Consider the following 15959-nt stretch of genomic DNA (forward strand, 5'->3'; position numbering starts at 1 on the left):
TGTAAAATAGTTAGCTAGTGAGAAGCAGCAGCATAGCACAGGGAGATCAGCTTGGTGCTTTGTGACGACCTACAGTGGTGAGATAGGGAGGGTGGGAGGGAGGCTCAAGAGGGAGGGAATATGGGGATATATGTACGCATATGGCTGAATCACTCTGTTGTACAACAGAAACTAACACAGTATTATGAAGCAATTATACTCTAATAAAGATGTATTAAAAAAAAAAGCTACTATAGCTTGCTTGTAAATTGAGCAAAGTTGAAGGATACAAGGTAAACATGTAAAAATTAATTGCATTTCTATATAATATATCAAATAGATATATTTATTCGATTATAATGATAGTCTTCAGTTATTTGTGCTGGAACAACTGTAAATTAATATGGAAAAAATAAACCTTGAATCTTGCTTCACCTCATACACGAAAATTCATGCAAAATGGATCATAGACTAGATCAAAACATCATATTTAAAACTTTAAAACATGTGAAAGCAACAGGAAAATGAATAGCATCTTTCAAATCTTCAAACTCCATAAATATGACACAGAGACAGACATAAACACACATAACACAATTTTAAAAATTAATAAATTAGAGTTCATCACATTTAAAATAAACTTCAGATCATTGGAAAACAATGTTGGAATGGCAAACAAGTCACTGACAGAAAATATCTGCAACACTATCTCTTATAAAGGAATTATGTTCAGAATATAACCAATCATTCTAACAATGTAATAACTGAAAGAAAGAAAAAATAATGGAAGAAATTGCAAAAGATTTGACCAGACACATTTCTAAAGAAGAATGGCCAATAAGCACATGAAAATGTGCTCAGTGAAAATAATCATTAGAGAAATAAAAAGTAAACCCAGAATTAAATACCCTATGCCACCAGAGTGGGTAAAGTTAAAAACAGTGACAATAAATAATGTGGTGAGTATATGTAACAGTGGGAACTCATACATTTCTTAGGGGATGCAGAAATGAGATAACTCCAGACACTTTGGAAAACAGCTTGTCTGTTTTTTTATAAAATTAAACTTACATTCTTCAAATAACACAGTAATTTCATTCTAAATTATTTACCCAAAAGAAATAAAAATGTGTCCACAAAATAACTTGTACAGAAATTTTCACAACAGATTTATTAATAATAGCTAAAAGTTATAAGTAACCCAAATATCAACTGGTAACCAAGTACTCATCAACTGGTAAACAAATTGTGGTACATCCATACAATGGACGACTATTCAGTGATGAAAAAAACTGAACTGTGGATACGCACAATAGCCTGCATAAATCTCAAGACAAGAAACAAAGATTATGCTGAATTAAATCAGACATGAAAGTACATAATGTATTTTTTTCATTTATATGAGATTTTAGGACACAAAAATTATTTTTTAATATCTTTGAGTATAATTGTTTTACAATGTTGTGTTAGTTTCTGCTGTATAACAAAATGAATCAGCTATATGTATACATATATCCCCATATCCCCTTCTTCTTGCATCTCCCTCCCACCCTCTCTACCCCAACGCTCTAGGTGATCACAAAGAACCAAGCTCATCTCCCTGTGCTACGCTGCTGCTTCCCACTAGCTAACTATTTTACATTTGATACTATTTATTTTACATTTAGTAGTAGAACACACAAATTATTATATTTTTTTTATTAAAGTATAGTTTATTTACAGTGTTTCAGGTATAAAGCAAAGTGATTCAGCTTATGTATATATATATTCAGTTTATATATATATACATATATAATATATATATATACATACACACATACATATATATTTTTTTCAGATTATTTTCCTTCATAGATTATTACAAGATATTGAATATTCTTCCCTGCCTGTACCATTGATCTATATTTCTGTTTTTGTTCCAATACCATACTGTCTTGATTACTGTAGCTTTGTAATATAGTCTGAAGTCAGGTAGCCTGATTCCTCCAGCTCCATTTTTCTTTCTCAAGATTATTTGGGTATTCAGGGTCTTTTGTGTTTCCATACAAACTAAAATTTTTTATTCTAATTCTGTGAAAAATGCCATTAGTAATTTGATAGGGATTGCATTGAATCTGTAGATTGCTTTGGTTAGTGTAATCATTTTAACAATATTCATTCTTCCAATCCAAAAATATGGTATATCTCTCCATCTGTTTGTGTTTTCTTTGATTTCCTTCATCAGTATCTTATAGTTTTCTGCATACAGGTCTTTTGCCTCCTTAGGTAGGTTTATTCCTAGGCAATTTATTCTTTGTGTTGCAATGGTAAATGGGATTATTTCCTTAATTTCTCTTTCTAAACTTTCTTTGTTAGTGTGTAGAAATGCAAGAGAGTTCTGTGTATTAATTTTGTATCCTGCAACTTTACTAAATTCATTGATGAGCTCCTGTAGTTTTCTGATGGCATCTTTAAGATTTTCTATGTATAATATCATGTCATCTGCAAACAGTCACAGTTTTACTTGTTCTTTTCCAATTTGGACTCCTTTTATTTCTTTTTCTTCTCTGATTGCCATGGCTAGGACTTCCAAAACTATTTTGATTAATAGTGGCAAGATTGGGCACCCTTGTCCTGTTCCTGATCTTAGAGGAAATGTTTTCTGTTTTTCACCATGGAGAATGATGTTTGCTGTGGGTTTACCATATATGACCTTTATAATGTTGAGGTAGTTAGGTTCCCTCTATGCCCACTTTCTGGAAAGTTTCTATTATAATTTTGCGTTGAAATTTGTCAAAAGCTTTTTCTGCATCTATTGGGAATATCATATAGTTTTTATACTTCAACTTGTTAATATGATATATCACATTGATTTTTGTATATTGAATAATCTTTGAAACCCTGGGATAAAATCCACTTGATCATAGTGTATGATCATTTTAATGTGTTGTTGGATTCTCTTTGCTATTATTTTGTTGAGGATTTTTGCATCTATGTTCATCAGAGATATTGACCTGTAAGTTTCTCTTTTTCTGATATCCTTGTCTGGTTTTGGTATCAGGGTGATGGCAACCTCATAGAATGAGTTTGTGAGTGTTCTTCCCTCTGCAACTTTTTGGAAGAGTTTGAGAAGGATAGATGTTAGCTCTTCTCTAAACGTTTGATAGAATTTATCTGTGAGACCATCTGTTCCTTGACTTTTGCTTGTTGGAAGATTTTTAATCACAGTTTCAACTTCAGTGCTTGTGATTGGTCTGTTCATATTTTCTATTTCTTCCTGGTTCAGTCTCGGAAGGTTGTGATTTTCTAAGAATTTGTCCATTTATTCCTGGTTGTCCATTTTATTGGCATATAGTTGCTTGTAGTAGTCTCTTATGATCCTTTGTATTTTTGTGGTGTCATTTGTGACTTCTCCTTTTTCACTTCTAATTTTATTGATTTGAGTCCTCACCCTTGATGAGGCTGGCTAAAGTTTTATCAATTTGTTTAACTTCTCAAGGAACCAGGCCAGCTTTTAGTTCCATTGATCTTTGCTATTGTTTTCTTCATTTCTAATTCATTTAGTTCTGCCCTGATTGTTATGATTTCTTTCTTTCTACTAACTTTGAATGGGTTTTGTTGTTGTTCTTCTTCTTCTTTCTTTAGTTTCTTTAGGTGGAAAGTTATGTTGTTTATTTGAGATTTTTCTTTTTTCTTGAGGTAGGATTTTATTGCTATAAACATCCCTCTTTGAACTGCTTTTGCTGCATCCAATAGGTTTTGGATCATTGTGTTTTCATTGTCATTTGTTTCTAGGTATTTTTTTATTTCCTCTTTGATTCCTTCAGTGATCTCTTCGTTATTTACTAGTGTATTGTTTAGCCTCCATGTGTTTGTGATTTTTACAGTTTTTTCCCCCTGTAATTGATTTCTAATCTCATAGCACTGTGGTAGGAAAAGATGTTTGATATAATTTCAATTTTCTTAAATTTACTGGGGCTTGGTTTGTGACCCAAGATGTTATCTATCCTGGAGAATGTTCCATGTGCATTGAGAAGAAAGTGTATTCTTCTGCTTTTGGGTGGAATGTCCTACAAATATCAATTAAGTCTATCTGGTCTAATGTGTCATTTAAAGCTTGTATTTCCTTATTTATGTTCTGTCTGGATGATCTGTCCATTGGTGTAAGTGGGGTGTTGAAGTTCCCCACTATTATTTTGTTACTGTCAATTTCCCCTTTCAGGGATATTAGCATTTGCCTTATGTATTGAGGTGCTTCTATGTTGGGTGCATAAATATTTACAATTCTTATATCTTTTCTTGGATTAATCCCTTGATCATTATATAGTGTTCTTCCTTGTCTCTTGTAACAGTCTTTATTTTAAAGTCTATTTTGTCTGATATGAGAACTGCTACTCTAGCTTACTTTTGATTTCCATTTGCATGGAATATCTTTTTCCATCCCCTCACTTTCAGTCTGTATGTGTTCCTAGGTCTAAAGTGGGTCTCTTGTAGACAGCATGTTTATGGGTCTTGTTTTTGTATCCATTCAGCCAGTATGTGTCTTTTGGTTGGAGCATTTAATCAATTTTTATCTAAGGTAATTATAGATAGGTAGGTTCCTATTACCATTTTGTTAATTGTTTTTGGTTTGTTTTTGTAGATCTTTTTCTTCTCTTGTTCCTTGCCTAGAGATGTTCCTTTAGTAATTGTTGTAAAGCTGGTTTGTGTTTGCTGAATTCTCTTAGTTTTTCTTGTCTGTAAACTTTTGATTTCTCCATCCAATCTGAATGAGATCCTTGCTGCGTAGAATAATTTTGGTTGTAGGTTTTTCTCTTTCATCACTTTAAATATATCAATCCACTCCCTCTGCCTGCAGAGTTTCTGTGGAAAAATCAGCTGATAACCTTATGGGAATTCCCTTATATATTATTCATTGCTTTTCCCTTGCTGTTTTTAATATTTTTCTTTGTATTTAATTTTCCTAGTTTGGTTAACACGTGTCTCAGTGTATTTCTCCTTGGGTTTATCCTGTATGGGTCTCTCTGCACTTCCTGGACTTGGGTGACTATTTCCTTTCCCATATTAGGGAAGTTTTTGACTATAATCTCTTCAAATATCTTCTCAGACTTTTTCTCTTCCCCTTGTTTTCTGGGACCCATAGAATTTGAATGATGTGCATTTACTGTTTTCCCAAAGGTCTCTCAGATTGTTCTCATTTAATTTTATTATTTTTCTTTCTTCTGCTCCTTGGCAGTTATTTCCACCATTCTATCTTCTAACTCACTTATCTGTTTTTCTGCCTCAGTTATTCTGCTATTTATTCCTTCTAGTATATTTTTCATTTCAGTTATTGTGTTGTCCATCACTGATTGTTTGTTCTTTAGTTCTTCTAGGTCTGTGTTAAACATTTCTTGCATCTTCTTGATCCATGCCTCCATTCTGTTTCTGAGATCTTGGATCATCTTTACTATTATTACTCCTAATTCTTTTTCCAGTAGATTGCCTATTTCCTCTCATCTATTTGGTCTTGTGGGTTTTTACCTTGCTCCTTTGTCTGCAACATATTTCTCTGTCTTCTTAGTTTCTATAACTTATTGTGTTTATGGTCTCCTTTCCGCGGGCTGCAGGGTTGTAGTTCCTTTTGCTTCTGTTTTCTGCCCCCTGGTGGGTAAGTTTGGTCCAGAGGCTTGTGTAGGCTTCCTGGTGCCTGTACTCTGGTGGGTGGAACTGAGTCTTGGACTGATGGTCACATAAGTTGTTGTGTTTTGGGGTGTCTGTGAGCTTAGTACGACTTTAGGCAGCCTGTCTGCTGATGGCTGGGGCTGTGTTCCTGTCTTGCTGGTTGTTTGGCATGACGTGTCCAGCACTGACTGCAGCCTGCAGGCAGTTGGGTGGTGCAGGGTCTTGGTATTGAGGTGGATATCTCCAGGAGATGCATACTGATTAATATTCCCTGGTCCTGGGGATTCTCTGGCAGTCCAGCATCCTGGACTCTGCTTGCACCCTGGCAGTCCAGTGCCAACCCCTTGCTGGGGAACCAAGAGCCCACAAGCTGTGCAGCAAGCCAGAGAAAAAAGAAAGGAAAAAAAAATGAAAAGAAAGCAAACAGATAAACAAAACCCAAGACAAATATCAAAAACAAAACAAAACCCAGCAACAACAACAGCACACATGGGGAAAAAATGAAGAAGAAAGAAAACAGACAAACCAAACCAAAGACAAATGATAAAAACAAAACCAAACAGAAACAAAGATACAGAAAAGAAAACAAAAAACAAGGGAACTAACAACAAAACAAACAAAAGAACTCAAAGTGAAAACAATCAATAAAGACTAAACTAACAAAAATGAAAAGAAAAACGAAAACAGAAAGCATACAAAAAAACCCATGAAACAAATACATAAAATGATCAAAAAAAGAACAAAAAGAAGAAAAAATAAAACAACAAAAGTGTAAAGTAAAAATAGAAAATAAAAATTACATTAAAAATAAAATTAAAATAATAAAACAACAACAACTTAACAAAATGAAACAAATAAAGAATAATAGTAATATGAATATTTTCCTGGGGCTTTTTTCAGCCTCCTCACTCCCACATTGAGCCACAGCCAATCTTCCCTCCACAGGAGGCTCTCTAATACCTCTAGGTAAGTCTCTGGACCTGCTGTGGGCATTGTGGGGCCAGCTTAGACTCTGACCTGGCCCAACTCCCATATGTACTTGCCTGCAAAGTCCACTGCTGCTAAAGCTAGACAAGTTTCAGTTGTGAGAACAATCATTGTCTATTCAGATATTCCACAGATGCAGGATTTGTCAAGCCAATCATGGGGATTTAATCTGTGGCTTGTGCAGCTGCATGGAGAGATTTCTCTTTCTCTTCCTTAGTCACACCACCTCTGGGGCTCAGCTTTGGCTTTGGCTTCAGCTGTGTGTGTGCCACCCTCAGGCATCTGTTCCCCACCCAGGCGAGAAGGAGTGAACACAGCAGCTGATTGGGCCACACTTACTCAGGCCAGGGAGGGGTACAGCGACCACAACTGGGGTGTGCGTGAAGTGCCTGTGGTGGTGGAGACCAGCAGACAGCTGCAACAGACTGGGACATGCCTGCTCTGGTGGGAGTCCCTCCCACTGCCTGCAGAGGCAGGGGCTGGCATGTGGGGGCAGTGGCAGCCCTGCTCCTTGTGGAGCAGGTACCACTTAACAATGGTACCTCATTCCCTAGGCAGACCACGTTTCCTCTAGGGGCATTCCCAGCCAAGGAGCCCCTCACTCCCGTCCCCTCTGTTGCATCCATGCAGGCAACAGCAGTCCTTTCCCTGGATCCACTCTCTTAACCACATGCTTTAACATTCAGCCCCTGCCAGCATTGGCAGATTCCTGTCTCAGGCAGGGGTGCCCAAGGCTGAGTCCAAAGGAGGCTTTGGGATGGGCAGCACTCAGGACCCCAGAGTTTATGCAGGTGGAGGAGGCCTTAGCTTGAGGGGTGGGTGAGCCTGCTCAGATGGGTCTCCCTCCCAGTACCCACAGAGGCTGGAGCCATCAGTTGGGGAGGGGATTGCAATGGCAGCCGCACCCCTTGTGCACCACTGAACAATGATGCCTTGCTTCTATGGTGGCCTGGGCTTTTTCCACAAACATTCCTGGTTGTGGAGCTCCTTACTCTTGTCCCTTCAGGCTGTCTTTTCACAGCCAACAGCTGTCCCCTCCCTGGGTCCATGCTCCAAACTCCACTTTCTAGCACCAGCCCCTCTCTGCAACAGGAGACACATGACTCAGACTGGTGTGCACAGTGCTGCGGCAGAGACCATGCACAGTTCTTAATTTGTCCTGCCTGCCACAGACTGTCTGTTGTGTTCAATTCCCCGAAGGTCCCTTCCTGTCCCAGCTAATTTCCCCACCATGAGGGGTTTTTCTGAGTGTGGGAACCTCTCCTCACCTTCAGCTTCCCGCCAGTGTTGCTGGTCCCTTTCTGATTCCCCTTTTTTTTCATTCTTTCATCCTACCTGGTTGTGAGCGGATTTTTCTTGGTTTTTTTAGGTGTCAGAAGTCTTCTGCTAATGTTCAGCAGGTGCTCTGTGAGAACTTTTCCATCTGTAGATATATTCTAGATGAACTTATGGGGAGAGACATATTCCGTGTCCTCCTTTTCTGCCATTTTGACACCTCTCTCTATTAATATTCATTTAGATTCACCCACTTTTTTTACAATGTTCTTTGCTTTTAATTCCTTCCTGCATCTCTGAGTGACAATGGGAATAATTTAGCTACTGCCCAAATAACATACTTCAGTTTTAAGGAAAATACCTCACTGTGTTCTGGCATCCACTGTCTCTCCAGAAAGACTTAGTTCCCATCTTATTGTTGCCTCTTGAAAGGTACTGTTTCCCCCATCTCTGGCTGCTTCTCAGGTATTATTTTCATTGTTTTTGGTTTACCATATGGCAGTCTTTGTTCTTATCATGCTTCGTATTCTTAGGGCTTCTCAAATGTGTGCTTGTTGGATATTTTTGTTTTGTGTTTTAAGTTTTGGAAAATTCTCAGCCATCACTTTTTCAAATACAGCTTCTATCCTATTCTCTGTCTTTTGCATACATCTTTCCAGAATTCCCGTTACACATATGTTAGACCTTTTCACTGTGCCCCATATGTCTCTTACACTATTTGTATTTTCCTCTTTTACCTTTATTCATCAGGCTGGTATTTCTTCTGGCCAATCTTCCAAATCACTAATTGTCTCTTAAGCTATATCTAAATGTGAAAAACTAATATTATGTTCTGAATTTCACTCTACTTTTTAGTTGTAGATTTTCCTAAATTTAGGATTTTTAAAAGTTTCTAGTTCTTTAATAAAAGTTTCTAGTTCTTTAATAAAATTATCACTTTAAAACATTTCTTGAAACCAGTGTTATTTAAAGTTCATGTCTGATAAGATCATTATCTGGATCACCTATGGTACAGTGTATTCTCTTGGTTTTTATTCATGTTGGTTTCCTTCCCTTTTTGTTATATATATATATATATATATCTCACATCTTCTTTATCCACAAAGAAGCTGCTTTAGAGGGACAGAAAGCACATTAGAGTTGTAGATAAAGGATGGACCGCAGAGTCATGAGAAAATAATTTCGGGTGATGCAATGATCTATATGTTGATTATGGTATGGTTATTGGAGTGCATGAGTTTGACAATAATCATTAATCTGTACAATTAAAATGAATGCGTTTTTGTTTTGTGTAATTATAGTAAAATAAGTAGGTTTTTTTTTAAGATAAAAAGAGTCCCTAAATAATTCCTTCGGTATCAGACATAGTCCTTTCTCATTCCACTTTGTAGCATCAAGCAAATATTTTATTGGTAATCAGGATCAATCACTTTCAGTAAATGAATAAACCCTTTATTAGCCTATTAGTTATGTGGTATAAGATCCCCCCACCAGCTTCTACTTCAATATTATTGTTATTGTCTTTCCTGGTGGAGACAGCCCTCCTTTGAGAACAAAGATCTTCAAATCAGAAGACTCCAAAACTGAAGGGACAAGAAACAAAACTTCTGAAAATAGGTTATTTGGTATACCAGTGAGAGAAGTCTCTATTCCCACTCTTTCTCAGGCTTGTCTATTCTGGCTGTGGGAGAAATAACACCACATACTGGTTACTGATTAAAAGCATTTACCAAATCCTTTAAGATGGAGTCACTGAGCAGTTTGTTCTGACGTACAATGAGGCTTTTTCTTGAATTCCAAAAGAAGCTAAAGACTGGAAATCAGTCTTGATGCAATGGTGAAGTACCACTGAAGGGGAAAAGCAAGCAAGCTGAAAGAAGGAATTTCCTCTTCCCCTCTTCTTGCCTTCCAAGCTCCCCTTTTAAAAAAAATGAAGTATAGTTGATTTACAATATTGTGTTAGTTTCAGGTGTATAGCAAAGTGATTCAGTTATATATATATTTTTTCAGATTATTTTCCATTATAGGTTATTATAACATATTGAATATAGTTCCCTGTGTTATACAGTAAATAACACTTGTTGATTGTCTATTTTGTATATAGTAGTTCGTATCTGTTAATCCCAAACTCCCAATTTATCCTTCCTTCCTCCCTTTCCCCTTTGGTAACCGTGTTTGTTTTCTAGATCTGTGAGTCTGTTTCTGTTTTGTATATTGATTCATTTGTATTATTTTTTAGATTCCACATATAAGTGACATCATATGGTATTTGTCTTTCTTTTTCTGACTTACTCCACTTAGTATGATAAGCTCTAGGTCCTTCCATGTTACTGCAAATGGAAATATTTCATTCTTATTTATTGCTGAGTAATATAATAGTCCATGATATATATATATATATATATATATATATATATATGACTATATATTCATGACATGTGAATGAAAAATCTCTTACACCACACCACTATTGAATGAAAATATTGAAATTATATCTGTAAGAAACATTTAAAGAGAATAATATATTAGTTTTTAATTGGTATTTTAATTTTTATATATTCAGTAAAGAACAGAAATGATTGAATATTGTTAATTATACCACTGTGTGTTTAGAAAAGTAAGAATCAGTCAGTTTCATATCAGTGACAGCACTTAGAGGTATCGTTATGGCATATAAAACTTATGTCCTAGAATTATTTTAGTAGATTTCAGTAGTTTTAAATGTATTTTCCCATTTGTTCAGATTATTTCTGGTGAATCTTTGTCAACAGTTACTTTTAAATGCATGTCAACAAGTTCCAAAAACCTATCACTTTTTGAATTCTTCGATGTAAAAATCCTTAAGATAAAGTCTGCCTCTTTAAAAGAAAAAAAAAAAGGAGCACAAGCAGAAGCCTATGACAAAGGAAAATTCTAGCTGGTCTGCCTTCTCTTACCTTTCAGAGCCTTCTTATGTTGTTTTACAAATCAGAGCCAGGACTTTCAGCTGTACTTAGTGGTAGGAAAGGAAAAAGTTCATCTATCTCATCTTCTTCTGAAGACAGAATTCTCCTAATAGTGTTTTAATACTCTGAAAAACCCATATGAAATGATTATTTGATTTTATTAAGTTCATCTGGGACTTCAGAAATGCCCAGGGTTTATTATCATGAACTAAAACAAATATTTAATCATCTAACATCATATAATTATCTAATCAACACAATTGGGTAATGGTGGAGAGGGCTTTAGTGCTTGCTCTATCTATCCTAGTGATGATGCGTGGAGACCTAGTAATCTCTGAGACAGCTGTGTCTCCTTTGAGACTAGCCTGCTTACCTAACCACTCTGTGATGTCTTGTAGAAATTTTCCCCATCTCATTTTCATCCCACTTTAGACGATTTCAGAAGAAATATACTTTTTTAGAGCAGAAAGAAATAAGCTAAGAATAAAGAAAAGCATTGATGACTCACAGGAAAGAAAAAAAGGAAGCAAGAAAAATAGAGGGTATTTTATTCATCATTTGCACCTTTTTTCACTTCATACCCAATTTGTAGTTCAACTCTATATGAATCCCTGTGATAAAAGTTTGGCTCAAAGTTCCATTTACTCCAGATAATATATGTAATTAAAAGGCATTTGAGCCATAAAAAAACAGAAATGCTTTACAAGAGGAGGCATCCTGAAACATACTGTTACTAAGTATAAGCTCATACTGCCCACTGCACTGCAGGCCAATAATCAAGAGATGAGTTGTTGGGTCAAGGAATAATGACTTTATTCAGAAAGCCAACTAACCAAGAAGATGGTGGGCTCATGCCCTAAAGAACCACCTTGACTGAGTTAGAATGCAGGCTCCTTTTATACTAAAAGGGGAGGGAGTAAAATCAAACACTTCCTGGTTCCCATCAGCCTCTGGAGGGGATGAGTTAATTTCTTTCTCCCTGCAGTCATTCACAGGTGGGCCTGGTCAGGATGTTTCCTGTGAGCTAAACAAAGGTAATGCTCATTACCTGGGAAGCAGGGTTCCCAGAGATGGGCCATCATGTATATTTTAAGCTTATAGGCAACATCCCTTTAGTGATTAACTTGTAATAAATACAAAAGGACCTTCCCTATTATTATTCCCTATACAATACAAGCACTTTTGAAGCAGGCATCATACGACTGTGCCCCCTACTTCCTTTCTACACCACAGTCATCTGTTGAGCTGGTCACTCCCCTTCATTCAATGAATATTTTGCTACTGGGTCATTGTCTACCACTCCCCCTGGCATCAGTATTGGTGACTCTGTTTCTTACTTGCCTTTACAATGACTTTTCTTCACCTCAACAATCTATGCCCACAGCCATCCCAAGCCTTATCACACCAATAAAGGGCACTATGTCATTACTTCTGACCACTACCACTTATCTTTGCAGCTAACCTTACTTTTGTACCCCAACTACGAACACTTTTACTCCCATTGAAGTCCTCAATTCATTGACCCTACTAATTTTTATCACCATCACTACCCTCATATCCCCATCCCTCTCCTTACATAGTTTGGATTCCTGGGTCTTTCACAATATTCACAAACCAGCATGCATCCTGTCTGACCTCATCTCTCCATGGGACTCAGTGATGAAACTACAATTCTAGTTAAGAGCATGAGCTCTCATATCCAGACCGATGTGACCAAGTTCAAAACTAGGGTCTACCATTGACTAGCTATGTCATTTTTGGTCAGTTGCATAATGTCTCTGGGCCTCAGTCTCCTAATTCATAAAATGAGGATTATGGAGTCATTGTGAGAATTATATAAACTAACACCTAGAAAGAATTTAGAACATTTCTGGGCCATAACTAGGTTAAAAATATTGCTGTGATTAAACCCAACTCTTTCTTCTGTAAGCTCTTCCTCAGCAAGTGATGTGGCTTAGCTGAACACACCTCACTGTTCTGGCCACACTTGGCTTCAATAAGGCCCTCAGCACCACTCAATCATTCTACATTTCCCTTGTAAATTTGCCTTTCTATGCTGAGATGATCCTTCACACTTCCTACTCAAAATTGTAAAACTACTTCCTATTCTTTATTCCCAGTTGTTGATTTTATTTCACTGAAAAAGCAGAGAATGTAGAAACAATGAATATGAACCCCTCTTCCCATCAACAAAAATTCTATTAATCTCTTACACTGGGCCCATATTCTTTGTTATCCTTGCTGCTACAATGAGTGAAGATCAATCCTGATCTTCACTTGTGCACTGGATCTCATTCCCTTCCACTCACTCAAATATCTGGTTCCTAAAATAGTTTCCTTTTTTTCCTGGCATCATCAATTTTTCTCTTAATGGCTCATTCCAATCATCTGACAAGCATGTCATAATATCTCCATTAAAAGTCCCCCTCCCCCCATGCTAATCCCAAATTATCACTCTTTTCCTCCTACTTTCCTTTATTGAGAAAATTATGTTACTATCCTCACCTCTCAGTTATCTTTAATCCATTCTAATCAGATTTTTGTCCCCACAACTCACCTGGAACCACTTTTCCCAAAGGTGCCAGTGACCTCTGAATTGAGAAACCTAACGGACAATTCCTTTCCTACTAAATTTATTGGCAGTATTTGACACAGTGGATTACTTCCGCTTTCTTTATCCTTCACTTGAAGGGAAGAGGACAGAGGAACTGGAGAGGATGCAGCACTCTTCCAGTTTTACTTCTACCTCCCTTCTCAGTCTCCTTTGCTGGCTCTATCACTCCTCTTTCACCTGACCTCTTCACGAGAGAAAACACAAATTCTCAGCTCCTGTTAATCTTTCTGTTATCCACATTCACGATATAGGTAATCTTGCCCAGTCATGAGGCTCTAGATAGCATGCACAGGAGCAGAACACGTCCTAAATTTATTTTTCCTTCCCTGAGTTCCTTTGTTGAATTTCCCACTGGGGTGAAAGATTTCCACTTAGATGACTAATTGGAATTTTATACTTAACATGTCTGAAAACAGATTCTTGATTCCCTCAATTTATTTTCACTAACCTGCCTCTCTTACCTATCTAAATTTATTTCAGAATCCAGTTGATGGTACAGAAACACTTCAACATTGCCCATCTTTTCACTTTCCCTTACCCCACCATGCCAAACCATGAGCAAATCCTATTTGTTCCAACTTCAATATACATCCAAAATCTCACCAATTTTCAATGTCTCTAGCACCCACATCTTAACCCAAGACATAATTACCATCATAATTGCATGGAATAATTAGAGAAGCTTCTGAACTGTTCTTATTACTTCTGCCCTTGCCTCCTCACAGTCTATTCTTCATATGGCCCTTAAAGTGATCAATGGCTGTAAATCTCAGATCGTATGACAATTCCCTAAAAGCCCCCATGGTCTCCATGAAATAAAATACAAAATACCTGCCAGGAATGGATTTGATCTGGTGTTTGTGCACTTTGACACTCATTTCCTCCTGCTCTGCTCACTTTGATTTAGATACTCTGGCCTTCTATTGGCTCCATCAGTACACACACTGTTTCTGCCTTAAGCATTTGTGTTTACTGTTCTAGCTCCCAACATGTTCTTGTCCTAGATCTTCCCTTAGTTCCTTCACTTGCTTAATTGAGGTCTGTGCTCAATTACCTCCTGAAAAAGCACTTTCCAGGCCACTCTATCAAAGAGAACTCCTCTGTTATGCTCCATCTAGTTAGTGACTTTACCTGTCTAGTTTCATCACTGTATTTCTTGAAGGGTTTCTGGTATATAAAAGGCAGTAAACTATTTACAGAATGAATAAATGAATACATCAAAGAAGGGTAGGGAGATGGGAGTGTTCCCATTCTCTAGGATTGTTGAAACGTGATTGCATTACTTGTAAAATGATACCTCAAAAATATAGTTACAAAGTGTGTAGATATTGGTGAACAATCATTGTTAGATAATTAGGGTTTTTAAGAGAAATGTGATGAACTGTGAGAGACGGGAAAGTATCATGTCAGTGAACATGGACAAAATGGAAGCACAATATCTATAAAAGGTTTTATTAAAATTACTAAATCCTAAAGTACTCAAAAATACTATGGAGTCTAACTCAACCTTGGATGAAACATATTTAGAAAGGCATTTCTTTTTTAAAATTTTTATTTTATATTGGAGTATAGTTGATTTACAATGTTTTGTTAGTTGCAGGTGTAGAAAGGCATTTCTAATCCTTTAATAATACACCCATGAGATGGAGTGACGTTTTAAAACAGTGTAGAATTTCTAAATAAGTAAAACAGAATATTTGCTACATGTGTATTCACATACATTTTTAAAGATAGTTAACTAAAATTTGGGGATACCATGGGCAGGCCCACAAATTATTCAAAAGCAGAATATTACAGTGGTAAAGTTATCAAGCTTTGGAATGCAATAATAATTTTTTTAAAAAATTTCAAAGAAGAATTAGAATTTTTAGTTGTATTTCACAGACATTATATCAGCCCATGAGAAATATTTTTAATAAATTCAAGATTCATGAGAAGGCATGACAAAAGGGAAATTAAGGTGATAACTATTTCATCTAGTCCAGGGGTGGCAGTGTTGCTTTACTTGTTATCAAGCTATATTTTCTATATTGCTCTTTATCAAGAACTCTATTCAAGTTCTTTGAAATCTGATAGAATTCTCCGCTTAGGAGGTCTCAGCTTCCTTATCATTTCTCCTCCCAATACATATGAACCAAAGCAAAGGAACATATAAAAAATGGTTAAGAAATTGATGCAATAATCTAGTACAATTGAGCATAATATTTCTAATATTCAGAGGCTGGAGACAGTGTCTATTTTAAATACATGTAATAAAGAGATTTTAAGTGAGCAATGTTGTACTGAAAAGAGAAATGAAAAACTTTAAGATAAAAGAGACACAGATACCCACAATCAACATACACTTGATGGTTTCATAAAGGACACTTGAAAAAAGGGTTTCTATAGTTATTGATTAAACCACTTATATTTGATTTTTAAATAGTTTTATTGAAATATAATAGAAATACAATAAACTACACATAAAGTATACAATTTGATAACGGCATATATATATGTGTGTGTATATATATATG

Source organism: Orcinus orca, chromosome 2 (assembly GCF_937001465.1).
Source record: "Orcinus orca chromosome 2, mOrcOrc1.1, whole genome shotgun sequence".
Lineage (NCBI taxonomy): Eukaryota > Metazoa > Chordata > Mammalia > Artiodactyla > Delphinidae > Orcinus > Orcinus orca.